At 40.7% G+C, this 12,399-nt stretch overlaps 1 long non-coding RNA gene across 1 annotated transcript in view; it reads left to right on the top strand.

Annotated features, from left to right (window-relative positions):
* LOC141423346 (uncharacterized) overlaps positions 1-12,399 on the top strand; it is a 51,383-nt gene that overhangs the window by 22,595 nt on the left and 16,389 nt on the right. The gene's annotated exons all lie outside the window — the stretch shown is intronic.

Genomic DNA, 12,399 nt, shown 5'->3' with positions numbered 1-12,399 from the left:
TTAACATAAAAACAACTTGCTGTCAGAACTCTTGATTTTAAATCTATTATAGCCTTAAAAGAAAGTTAAATACAATCTTTTTACCGGTGGAATATAATGCATTAGCACATCGATACCAATAAGAAGCTTCTGCTATTCTTTCATTACAAAAGCATGTGAGCTCTTTCAAATTAGTATGTACTAGTTTGTATGTTCCCACTTGGGAAATCCATGGGCTAGTGTCTTCTTATTAGTGAGAGATTGTAAGGGGATGTGGGTGGGGCTGATAATAAAAATAGCTATGTTTGATAGGTCTCTTAAAATGAAGTAGGCATTGTACTAGATGCTTTATGAGTATGCTCTCATTACGTCTTATAACAATACTCTGAGTTGTATGTAATCATCCTCATTTTGCAGATAAGGAAACTGAGTCTCAGGATACTAAGTAACTTGTTCAAGACCTTTTGTTTCTAAGTTTGCAGAGCGTAGGACTCAAGGACACCAAAGTATATTCCTTACATGCTGCAGATTTTGATTGCTGTCAGACATACACATGTGTGAAATTAATACAGGACAAATTCAAATTCAGTTTGAAGGGTCTAGGAATTAATCCTTTTCATTGCTTTAGCTTAAAAAAATGCAGTAACAGAAATCATAATAAAATAAAGGCCAGGCACTGGTAGCTCACACCTGTAATTCTAGGTACTCAGGAGGCAGAGATCAGGAGGATTGAGGTTTGAAGCCAGCCAGGCAAATAGTGTGCAAGACCCTGTCTTGAAAACATCCATCAAAGAAAGGGCTGGCAGAGTGGCTCAAGGTGAAGGCCCTGAGTTCAAGCCCTAGTACAGCAAATAAATAAATAAATAAATAAATAAAAACTAAAAAAAGGAAGTGAAGTTGTCCTTTGGTGTCTCACAAAAATATATTCAAAATAATAATATATTCAGTTTAGTAAATGCCTCCAACAGACTGGGCCTATCTTGCATATTATGTCTTATCTGCCTAACAAATTTGGAAGGAAAGTCCTGTTAGTACCATTTTAGGGGTTCAGAAACTGATGCACATAGAGATTTAGTAAACGCTAACAAGGAACAGGGCCAGGTCACACCCTGCTTTGTGCAATCATCAGGTTGACAAGTTAGTGTGTCAGCCCAAAGCTGTGTTTTGGTCACATTATATTTGCAGTTGAAACAATGTGCTCCAGCAGTTGAATTTTAAAGAATCATTTCCATCATTAATGCAGTATGTGGAACCCAAGAGGGGCTTCTATAAACATGAGTACATGTTCCCAGACAAAGGATATAATATCTATGACAAACAACCATTATCTAGAACATCTGGTAGGCTGTTTTTCCTGCTTTAAATAATGCATGGCATGCTGTACTTCAGATGTACTCCTGAAAGCCCAGCAGCATTGACCGTGATTTCTATGATCTCTGGGTGTGATGGATGAGAATATCTGTTGATCATGGAGTACACTACTTAAGCACTTTGGCTTTGGATCAAATTTTCTATATTTTTAACTATAATTATAGCTGTAACCAACACTACTTATCTTGTTTTATAATTTATATAGTGATTCCACATTCATTGTTTCATAAGCATTTAATCCTCAAAACAGCTATGCCATCATTAATATGGTCCTCACGACAATGTTTTTGAGATAGATCACTTGTACCAACAGAGAGGGACCTTCAAGAGACATTGTTCTTTGAGAAGAGTAGATTTTCACAATATGGTTTCATATGGTCCTGCTTAGGTTTAATTGTATCCAGGAAAGAGGACAAAGGAATATATTTTAAACAGATAGTAGATAACTTTGGGGATGGGTTTCAGAAACTCTTCATCATTCTATTTTACATGTGCTTGAATTCCCTTCATTTTTTTCAATTTAATTTTGATTTTGCTCCCATAAACAAGTTCTTTAAATACATGAGTACAAAGCTACACAGGTTTATTATTTAAAAATTATATAGCTCTGTATAGCTGGTCATAAGATAGTCATACTCTATCACTTCCTTCACTTCCACCATCAATAGGAGGCAACTACTTTGAACTCCTTTAACTATTTGGTATTTATCATTCCATTCAAACTAAGAATTTTACTACTATTTTGTTTGATTTTAAATGTTGTATATTGACTTCCTGCTATTAAAGATGAAGATTTAAGATACTTTCAGACATTATCTTCCATCCCATCATCCCACTGTGGTTATATGTGGTCAATGTGAAATGTGGGCATAGTTAGGACACTAGGTCAGTAGCTCTGACAGTCTTGCCATTACCCTGTGCTATGTACAGTTGGATCTCCTTTCATGCACAACCTTTCTTCCAGGGTTGATAGTAATCTTTTTATAAACATTTGCTTGCTGTTTTAAAAAAAAACACTCATTCAAACTTTATGCTGAAACCACTTTCTTTCTTAAACTATTCAAACTTTTCAGGACTCCATCAGTTTTACCATTTTGATGACATCCTAGATTTCCTCATTTTCTTGTCCCAAGACTGCACAAAACCTCTCTCCAGGCCTGCTTGCTGCTGGTGTCCTGGAAGCTCCCTTGACAACCATCACTGGAGCCTCGCTGCTGTTCTTTTGGGACAGACATGCCAAGCTTTTCTTTTGATTTATCACTCTCTCAACTCCATTTTAGTGAAGTTCCCCTCAGGTTGGTTCCTGCATAAGGTGCCTAAAAGATTAAAGTTTTGAGGTCTTGAATGTCTGAAAATGTCTTTATTTTACCCTTGCTCTTATTGATAGTTTAGTTGACTGTAGAATTCCATGCTGGAAGTACTTTTTCTATCTTTGGTATTGCTGTTAAGAAGTGGCTGTAGGGATGGTCTGATGACAGCTTTGTGTCCAGAGTAAAGTGTAGCCAGGACCAGCATTACTTTTTCAGACTTCATGAACTTGCCCATTATACTCTCGACCACCTAAGCCTATGGTAGAAAAGCTATTTTTTAACCTATTTTGATGGGCATTTGATTAGTTCTTTCAATCTAGAGACTTTACCAGATCTTTCAGCTCTGGTAAACTTTATTGAATTACTTATCAATTGAAAAAGAATAGTCTCTTCTCTTTTTGTTCTTGAACTTTTGTTGTCTCCTGGGCTGATCTTCTTATTTTAAATGTATTTTAAAACTCAATTCTATCTCTCTTATATTTTTGTAAAAGAAGGTTTCTTAGCTGTATCACTTTCCAACCTTCTACTGAGTTTTTCTATTATGATATTTAATTCTCACTTTTGCTCTCTGATTGTGCCCTTTATAGAGAATGCTGTTTTTGATTCATTGATATAATAGCTTCACTTTAATTTTCTGAAAATATCAGTGATAATTTTGGGGCATTTTTTCATTTTTCCTACATGGGATCTGTTTACCTCAGTTTACTTTTTTCTGCTTGTATTAAGTTGTTTCAAGTCAGAGATTTTCTCACATAATTGATGATTTTGGCTATCTGCTCAAATTTAAAATGGAGCATTGAAAAGCTGATTGGAAATTCTGTGCATACAGGTGGGGTTTATCAGCCATGGTTTCCATGGGGCTGAGGATGTAGCTCAGTGGCAGAGAAGAGTAGATTTGATTCTAGTAAAGATAAATAAATAAAGATAAATAAATACATAAATAAATAAAATTATCAAACCAACCATGTGCTCCCCTGTGGGGTGATCTCTTTAGATCATTGTAGGAGAACCCCCAATATCAGATCTTTAGATCTTTTCTCTTGGTTTGATCACATTTCCCAGAGAAGATTTTTGTCATTTCCTTTTGGAGGGTATGTTTACTGGCCAGCAAGTCTGATGGCAAGTTGAGGGTCCCAGTACTCAGTATGGAAATTTTACCTGTTTGTAGTTGGGCCCCTGAGCTCCTTGTGCCTGCTGCTCCCCAGGTCAGAGGCCTCTTACCTGAAACTCCTAGAAAGTAAATCTCAGCCTGCTGCCAGGGTGAGGGAGAAGTACACCATCTTCTTCCATCAACTTCCATCCAGTTCTCCCATTGTCAGGTCTCTAAGCTGCAGACTTCATGGATTCTGTGCATCTGCTTCAGGCCAGGGTAGATTGTCTTTCTTAGGTATGTAGGAACTGGGAAGTCTGCAGCGTGTGTACCCCTTCATTTGATTTCCACCCCTGAATTTTTGTGGCTGCCATCTACTCTCCCCTTTCCCATTCTCCTTGTGTCTTTTCTTCCAGTGCTGGAGATTAAACTCAGGGATTTGCATTTGTTAGGCAAGTGCTTTACCACCTGAGGTATACCTCTAGTCCTTTTGCTTTTAGTTCTATAATCCAGATAGGGTCTCGTGTTTTGCCAGGCCAGCCTCGGACCATAATCCTATCATCTGCCTCTGAGTAGGTGGGATTACAGGTGTGAACCACCATGCCCAGTCTCCTTGTCTCTTTTTAATCCCCACTCCCTCCACATTAAAAATAACTTTAGTAGAGTTTGAGGAGGATGTAGTGATAAATATTTGAATTCAGTCTTCCAGGTTTAACCTGAACTCTCTATATTTTATGATCAGGAAACAATACCGTTTCCTCCATTTCAGCAGAGAAAACTATATATTTTAAAATTGCATTACTTTATTCTGTAACTTATCTTCATTATGTGGGTACACTATTCCCTAGGAATTGGAAGAAAACAAATGGGGAGTGGTTTTCAGGTTGATGTAATGAAAGGAGAGCTGGAGAAGGACCTCTAGCTCACTATTTTTCAAGTGAGTCCTCAACTTGTAAGTAGGGTGTACAATTAGTGGATTGTGGTAAGTTTTTATTTTAAACTAAATAAAATTAAGTAGACTAGAAAAATACAGTAAAAAAGAAAACACCAGGATATATTACACATACAAATGTGGAAATTTTTTAAATGAAACTTGTTTTATATCTCTATTGAAAGTACATGTACATTAGATTGTGTTACAAATATCATTTCTTACAGCAAGTTATGCTCAAAAATGTTTGAAGGTTATGCTTTTGCCAAAAAGCATTGTACTTAGCTAAAGTTCTTTGATGTTCACCTTTGCACAAGTTGATTGAGTCTGATTCAGTGTTGTGGTAGAGTCTGCCCTAGTCAGAGGGTTTGGTGGGGAAAATAAATGGCTCTTGGGTGTTAGGCAGTCCCCTTTGTCCACTTGGATCTGTCACCTTTCTTTCCTGGTCCCATCCTATACCATACCCTCCTGGGAAGGCCACCACTTTGTATAGCTACTGAGAATTCAGTTCATGCCACTTGTCTCATGACTTTTCATGGTAAAGTAGGACAAACCACACCAATTTCAAATGAGAGCCCATCTGAGGACAAGCATAATATGGCCTTCAAGTTTAAATGAATTTCAGGATGGTCTTATGTTACTATGTTGGGGGAGTTCATTCATTGAAATCTTGATATGGGATGGCCCACCACAGTAGAAAATTATATTTTTAATTTTGGTGTTTCTTTTAAACACAGAAAAATTTTTTGGGGGGTGGGCAGTATTGGAGTTTGAACTCAGGGCCTTGAACTTGCTAGGCAAGAAAAGCAAATTTTCTAAAAATGGCTACAGCAATATTTTCCATCTCATATGCTCTTCCAAAATTGTGCCACCCATCCACAACAGGTACCATCTTTTCCATGAAGGTGGGTCCTTGTGATAGCCTCGATGAATAGTGAACATAATGCTAGGTGCTACAAGGGTAGGTCATAAAAAGGTAGAAAACTACTGGTTGTCTGTCTGTCTCTTTCTTTTTAATCTTTGTCCTGGGAACCCAGCCATGATGTAAAGAAGCCCAGGCCACATGGAGAGATCCTGTGAAGAGGAGACAATGACCTCAGCCTTCAACCCTGCTGATACTTCAGCTGATAGCCATGTTCCCAGCTGGGCCAAGATGAATTTTCAGATTCATGAGCTAAATAAATGATGTTTTTTAAAAGCCACTAAATTTTGGTGGCTTATTTATGCAACAGCAGATAACTGGAACAGATGTACATGCTGTATTTGGCCCTTAGTAGTACTTGATGTAAGCTAATAGTGGTTATTATTATGGATATTATTCTTATGGCTTCAACTGTATTCTTTTATCCTGACCACAATTACAGATGTTTGGAAAAAGGCCAGAAGAAATCGGAAGACAGACACCTGTTGGGAGACTTTCCTGAGTGGGAAATGTGGGATTCTGGCACATCATGTAGCTTAATGACCAGGGAATTATATGTCCCTGCCTTTTCTATTCCTTGTCTTTAGATCAGTCAATGTTCAAGCCACCGAAACACGATTTTTCCTCCTACTCTCTGAGCTTCTTAAGAGGAGGGGCTGAAGCTTATATATCTGGGGACAGGAAGGTCCCTTGTACAAAGTTCCCATGTTTCCATGGAGACAGCTGAAGGAGTTTGAATGAATGGATGGGTCAGTAAGGTTTTCTGGACCAGTAAAGACGAATATCAACACATCCAAGATGATGGCCAGGTGGCAAGGATGACAGCATGGGGATTCTGATGACAGGGATAGTCAGATCTCAAGGATTTATTCACTAATCTTTCCTTTGAAAAACTCAACATCTGACTAGAGTTCCTTTTGCAATAACCTTCGATAAGCGTGTAGCCAGCTATTTTGTCTCTCTGGTTTTTTCGGGGCTGGCAAAACAAAGTAAATTTTCTTCATTGCTCTTTGCTGAACCTCAACTTTTTCTCTCATATGCTCTAAAGTGAGAAGACTATATCTAAACACAACACCAATTAAAACTCATCCAAGTCTGCTTAAAACAAAATGACCTCCATATTCTATACTCCCGCAAGTACTCCCAAAATATCACCCTTGCACACTGTATTTCTGACTTTCATTGAACTTAAGATCCACTATGACTCTCAAGGTTTTTTCCTATCCCCTGACATCTGTGTTTTTCAGTTTTAATGCCCCCAATTGTTGCCACAGCACAGTGTAGGCCACCCTTACAAAGGCCTCCATAGTATTTTCCTGCCTACTTCTCAGGCTTGTTCTTTAATTTTCTCCTTCTTGTTCATTATCTTCCAGGAATATTGATCTTCATTCATTTTTTTAAGGTGAGCTAGCCCTTCTCTACCATTTCTTGTATCGTTCAGTGGCGTGGCATACAGTAATCTGTGGTAAATGCTGCCCCGATCTCATTCATACCCCCTGAGGATTCACTGGACATGGCTTCTTCCTCAGGCATCTATGCAAGACTCCATCCTGACATCCTCTGGCTGGGGAAGCATGTGCAGAAGGGCTGGAGGAGGGCGGGGGTGGAGTCTGGGTGTGTGAGTCTGCTGGAGGGTTGATCACTGGAAGCAACCCTTGACTAATGATGGACAGGAATTTGTGGGTCAGTCCTCCCCTTCCTCATCCTTCAGGAGGGACAACTTGGAGGTATTTTCCTGAGAGCCCCTTGCAGGATTGAGTGCTAACTTGCTTATTAATATCCTGCCCTATCTTATGGCCCCACTCCACTACCCATGCTTCTTGGTACTTCTCCCACAAAACTACCTATCTACAAATTCTTGTTTCAGAATCTCAGATAAAGACATTTATCATGCATTTGTGGTTATTATAAACAGCAGAATGGCTACTTTGCTTCAGCTATTTTTCAAGTAAGATGTCAGGTTTTTGCTTGAGGCTTGCCTTAGACAGAGATCCTCCTACCTACGACATTCCAGTTTATTGATTGAGATGGGGTCTTGCTAACTTTTTGCCTGGGCTGATTTCAAACCATGAACCATGATCTTCCTGATCTCTGCCTTATGAGGAGCTGAGATTACAGTACTGAGCCTCTATGCCCCACTCCATTTCAGTCTTTCTTGAATATATTCTTCTTGGAGCCATGTCATTTTCTAATTTAGACTTCTAATTTTTCTAACATGGCTTTCTAGACCTACCCTACAACTCTCATCCCTGCATTTCTTTTCATTGCCCTTCAGCGCTGATGGTACTGTTTTTCTTATAACTCTTTCATTCTATTAGTTTTCATTCTTTTGTTGTAACATACCATTTTTATAGAAAAACTATTGAGAGGTTTACTTTTAAAGTCTTTGTGTGACTAAAAATGTGTTTAATAGATTTCAGGTTTTTTAATAATTTAATCACATATATAAAAGCTTTACATATATTAATTTGACTATAAAATTATTGGGTAAAATAATTTTCCAAAAGAAGCTTGAATGCTTTTCAGCATGGTCTATAGCATCCAGTATTGTTGATGTTAGTATGAGTCTTTGTCCTTTGTATATGACCTGTTTTTTCTGTCTGCAAGCATTTTACATTTCCTTTATAACCTTGATAGTCTGACACTTCAGAAGTGTCTATACAGTTTTGAATTATTTTCCATTCATTTTGCTGGCACTCAGTGGGCCATTAAATGTGAGGACACAGGTTAAATTCTCTGATGATCTTTCTTTTCTTATTGCCTACTTTTGATACCTCCCCCTCTAGCATTTTCTCTGAAACTGACATTATTCTATCATCTTCCTGACTGATTATCTCTGCATCATACCTTCTCTATCTTGTTTTTGACTAATGTATGTTTGCTCTGTATTCCAGGGAATTATCTTAGCATTAGTTCATTTAAATTTTTTTTAGAGGTACTGGGGTTTGAACTCAGGATCTCATGCTTGCTAAGCAGGTCCTCTAATCACTTGAGCCACTTTGCCAGCCCCATAATTCATCTGATTTTTGAAATACATTTTTAAGTTCCAGGAGCCCATCTTATTCTTCCATTTTTAGAGCATATTCTATTCTTATTTTATAAATGTGATATAATCTCAAATCTCTCTAAGGATTAGATGTTATTTTTTTCCCCCTAAAATCTTCTTGGTTCCTTGAACTATGTCTGGTTTCTCTAGGGTCATTTGTTCCTGTTTGCTTTGGTGTTTCTATTTTATGTAACTAGCATGCTCTATATACCTGGTGATCTTTTGTTGTTATTTGTTTGTTTATTTATTTTGGTGGTACTAGGAGTTGAACTCGGTCTTGCTAGGCAGTCACTCTTCCACTTCAGCCACACCTCCAGCTTTTTTTGCTTTGGATTTTTTGAGACAGAGTCTGCTTTGTGCCCAGACTCTGGGCTGGGCTGTGACTCTCCTATTTACACATCCTACAGGTCTGCATCACCATGCCCAGCTTTTCATTGGTTGAGATGGGGTGCTTGTAACTTCTTGCCTGATCCTTCTGATCTCTGCCTTCCGAGTAGCTGGGATTACAGCCTTGCCCTCTTGTTAATTTTTAAAAAGGAGGAAATGGATTAATTTCTGTAGGGATCTGCTTTGCACCTGTGCTGCTGTTACCTGTGCAGATGGGTGGGGGCCTTCTGGCAGAGCTCCCTGGCTGACAGAGTTCACTTTGGGGTGAACAGGCAGGAGAGGAGTTGTTAAGCCAGGAGAGGGGAGCTTGGCTCTGGGCCACTCCTAACTCCTAGAGAGTTTGTTGAATTTGGAGTGGTGGCTTTGGCTACTGTTATCTTGCCCTTGCTCAGAAGTCAGAGATTCACTGTGGCCTTCACCATGTTCAGAATCAGAGGAAGGCACAGGGGAGAAGGGGTATAGAGATGAATGGCTAGTGGCTTAGGGAATAGATCTTTAATTCCTCTCCCCTTTCACAGTTCCTCGTTCTCACTTGCCACCCCTGAGCCTGCTGACAACTGAGCCTGAAGCCCTGTGGAGTCTGGGCAGGTTGGCCTTTTCTCGGTGTTCCTACCCTATGCATTTTGAGCCACATTTTCTGCACATAGGCTTATGCATTAACATACTTCTGTCCACTCAGTCTGCAAGATGTCTTTAAATCTCTCATCCTCTGATTGTTGGTTTCCTTACCATCGTCTTTTCCTCTTTAGAGATTTTTATTTCTTTATTCCTCCACTATCACTTTACAGGCATTGTAAAAGAAGAGGAAGGCAAATGTTTAAACTCTATCCCCATGTATCATTTACTCATTTTTGAAATTTCTACTTTGAACCCAGGCAAGGTACTGAGTTCCTATCGTCTCAGCTATGTGGGAGGCATAGGTAGGAGGACTGCAGTCCAGAGTCTGGACCTAGGCAAAAACTTGAGACCTTAAAGCAAAATGGGATAGGAGTATGGTTTAAGTGGTAGAGCACCTGCCTAATAAGCAGGAAGTCTTGAGTTCAAATTCCAGTACTGACAACAAAAATCTACTTTGGATTAATTTTCCTGGTTTTACAGCAGGTCTCTGTCTCACCCAGGATTTGTATGGAGAATAATGTGGTGTTTAAACTGATGTTCTTTAAATATTTGTTCATTAGAGAGGAAGTAGGGGGAGATGGTGGAAGACACTGCAGTGGTGGTCTTGGCTGTCCCCTTGTGTCCCAGGTGACGGTCCCTGACTCACAGGTCCCGGACACATACACACTCACAGCCATTCTTCACTAACAACGTTGCTCTAGGTGGGCATCCATGGACGCCCATCATTCCTTGAGCTGAGTGACCCCAGGGAGGTCTAACTCCCTCAAGGAGTCTATTAAAGAGAATTCCTTTCGATCACACTTGGTGACAAAGGTTCTGGTGAATGCAGTTTCCTTCCTGTGACTATTTTCCAGGGACATCTGAGTGCCCCCCAAGTAGATCAGGGGAGTGGGAGGCTGGGGGAGGGGAGACTCCCTGTATCACAGCTCTGGGCTGGTGGCACTCCGGTGCAGGTGGCTTTCCATAGGGAACCCAGCTGGGACACGGTTTGGGAGGATTTTGAGCTTCCTCCGTGCCCAGAAGTGTAACTCTGAAATCCGTTCTTGGCTGCGGCTCTGTGCCATTCAGCTACCCATTGTTTTCATACCAACACTCGAATTTCTTGAGCTGTGCCCATTTCCAGCAACTCTGAGCAGGGTCACCAATTAAAGGAGGAAACAAAAAGTTTCCTGAGCCCATGTGGCCTCCAGCTCTCTCTGCTTCCTGTTGCTGTTTGTGTGCGCGTCCCTGCTTTTGATCACTCGCTCCCACCATTCTCGGTGTGCGTCCTTCTTGACATCTTCATTATGCCTCATCGGCTTTGGTTTCCTTTCTCCACGATAGCTCCTTTACACGTCCATGATTTCCAGTCCCTTTGCCACACAAAATGAGGGACGCCCCTTTTCCTGTCCCTTCGGGAGTCATGCCTCCCTAGGCATCTCAGAACAGAGCCGTCACCTGCAGACCCTGGCGATGGCTCTCAGCCACGTCTGGCCCACAATGGGAGCTCTCAAAGCCGGCAGTGAGGCCTGGGCCAGGAGCCAACAGCCACAGAGAGGCAGCTCGGCGGCGCGGAGGGAGTGTGAGCCTGGCAATCAGACCCTCGTGGAGCTGCCACCGACTTGCTGTGGGGTCTGGAGCAAGTCACTTGACCTCTGCTTAGCTCCTCATCCCAAGAGGAAGTCAGGATGACTCTGGAAGAATCACCAATGAGAGTGGGACACTCTCGGGCCAGCAACACAAACCCAAGGCCAGCTGTTTGGATGGGTGGTGGTGTCCCTACTCCCTCTCACTCACACAAATAACCCTGCACTGACACAGGCAAGCATACATATGTGCAGGCACACACAAACATACATGTACTCACACACAAACGTAACCTTCCCCATACAGACATGCTCACACATAAACATAAACAAACTTATTTCCACAAACATCCATATGCAAACCACATCAAAGCACACATTGATACACATAAATATACATTCCCACAGCCACAGAAATACATTTATACATGTATGCACCATTCTCTACATACAAAGACATAATATACATTTGTAGGCTAATTATCATACCCAAATACACACATATGCACCCAAACACATGTGAACATACACATACACATTCATATAGAAGCATGTCCACTATATAGATACACATGAATGTGTACATTAGAACAAGATTCACAATAAAATAAATGTACACAAGACCAAGCTTCAAGTTTTCTTCCTAAAAGGAAAACAAGCAGCATTGGGTGGCATGTCGGCGATTTCATACACCTTTTCCTCTCTCGGCAAGCAATAATCAGTGGCTTCTGTGTGCTAGCCACTGGCCAGGCATGGTGAGGGATATCACATAATAGCAAATGTGGCTCCAGACTGGGGGTACTTACAGGCTATTCAAGGAACACACATAGGCAGCAATAGCATAGTAATAATCTGGTAGAGACTTTTGGGGAAATGGCATTCAGCTGTGGCACAGAAGATAGAATGGGTCCTCTGGACAGGGGACTACATCAAAGAAGGCTGCCTGGAGGAGGGAGTTCTTGATCTGGTTGGTTCACTATACAGAGATTACCGGTCAGTGCTGTGGAGTCACTTAACTAGGTTTGGTGTTAGAGTCACAAACAATAGCTCTGACTCCAGAAATGCATGTGGGACACAAAGAGAAATCCTGCCAGTTCTTTCTTCTCTGAAGATGTGGCCCCAAGTGTCAGATGCAGTCATGGTGGGCTGGCATACTTCCTGTGCATTTTCTTCTGCATCT

The sequence above is a fragment of the Castor canadensis genome, chromosome 5, assembly GCF_047511655.1.
Source record: "Castor canadensis chromosome 5, mCasCan1.hap1v2, whole genome shotgun sequence".
NCBI lineage: Eukaryota > Metazoa > Chordata > Mammalia > Rodentia > Castoridae > Castor > Castor canadensis.
The sequence above is the reverse complement of the archived record's forward strand: the minus strand, read 5'-3'. Positions and strand labels throughout refer to the sequence as shown.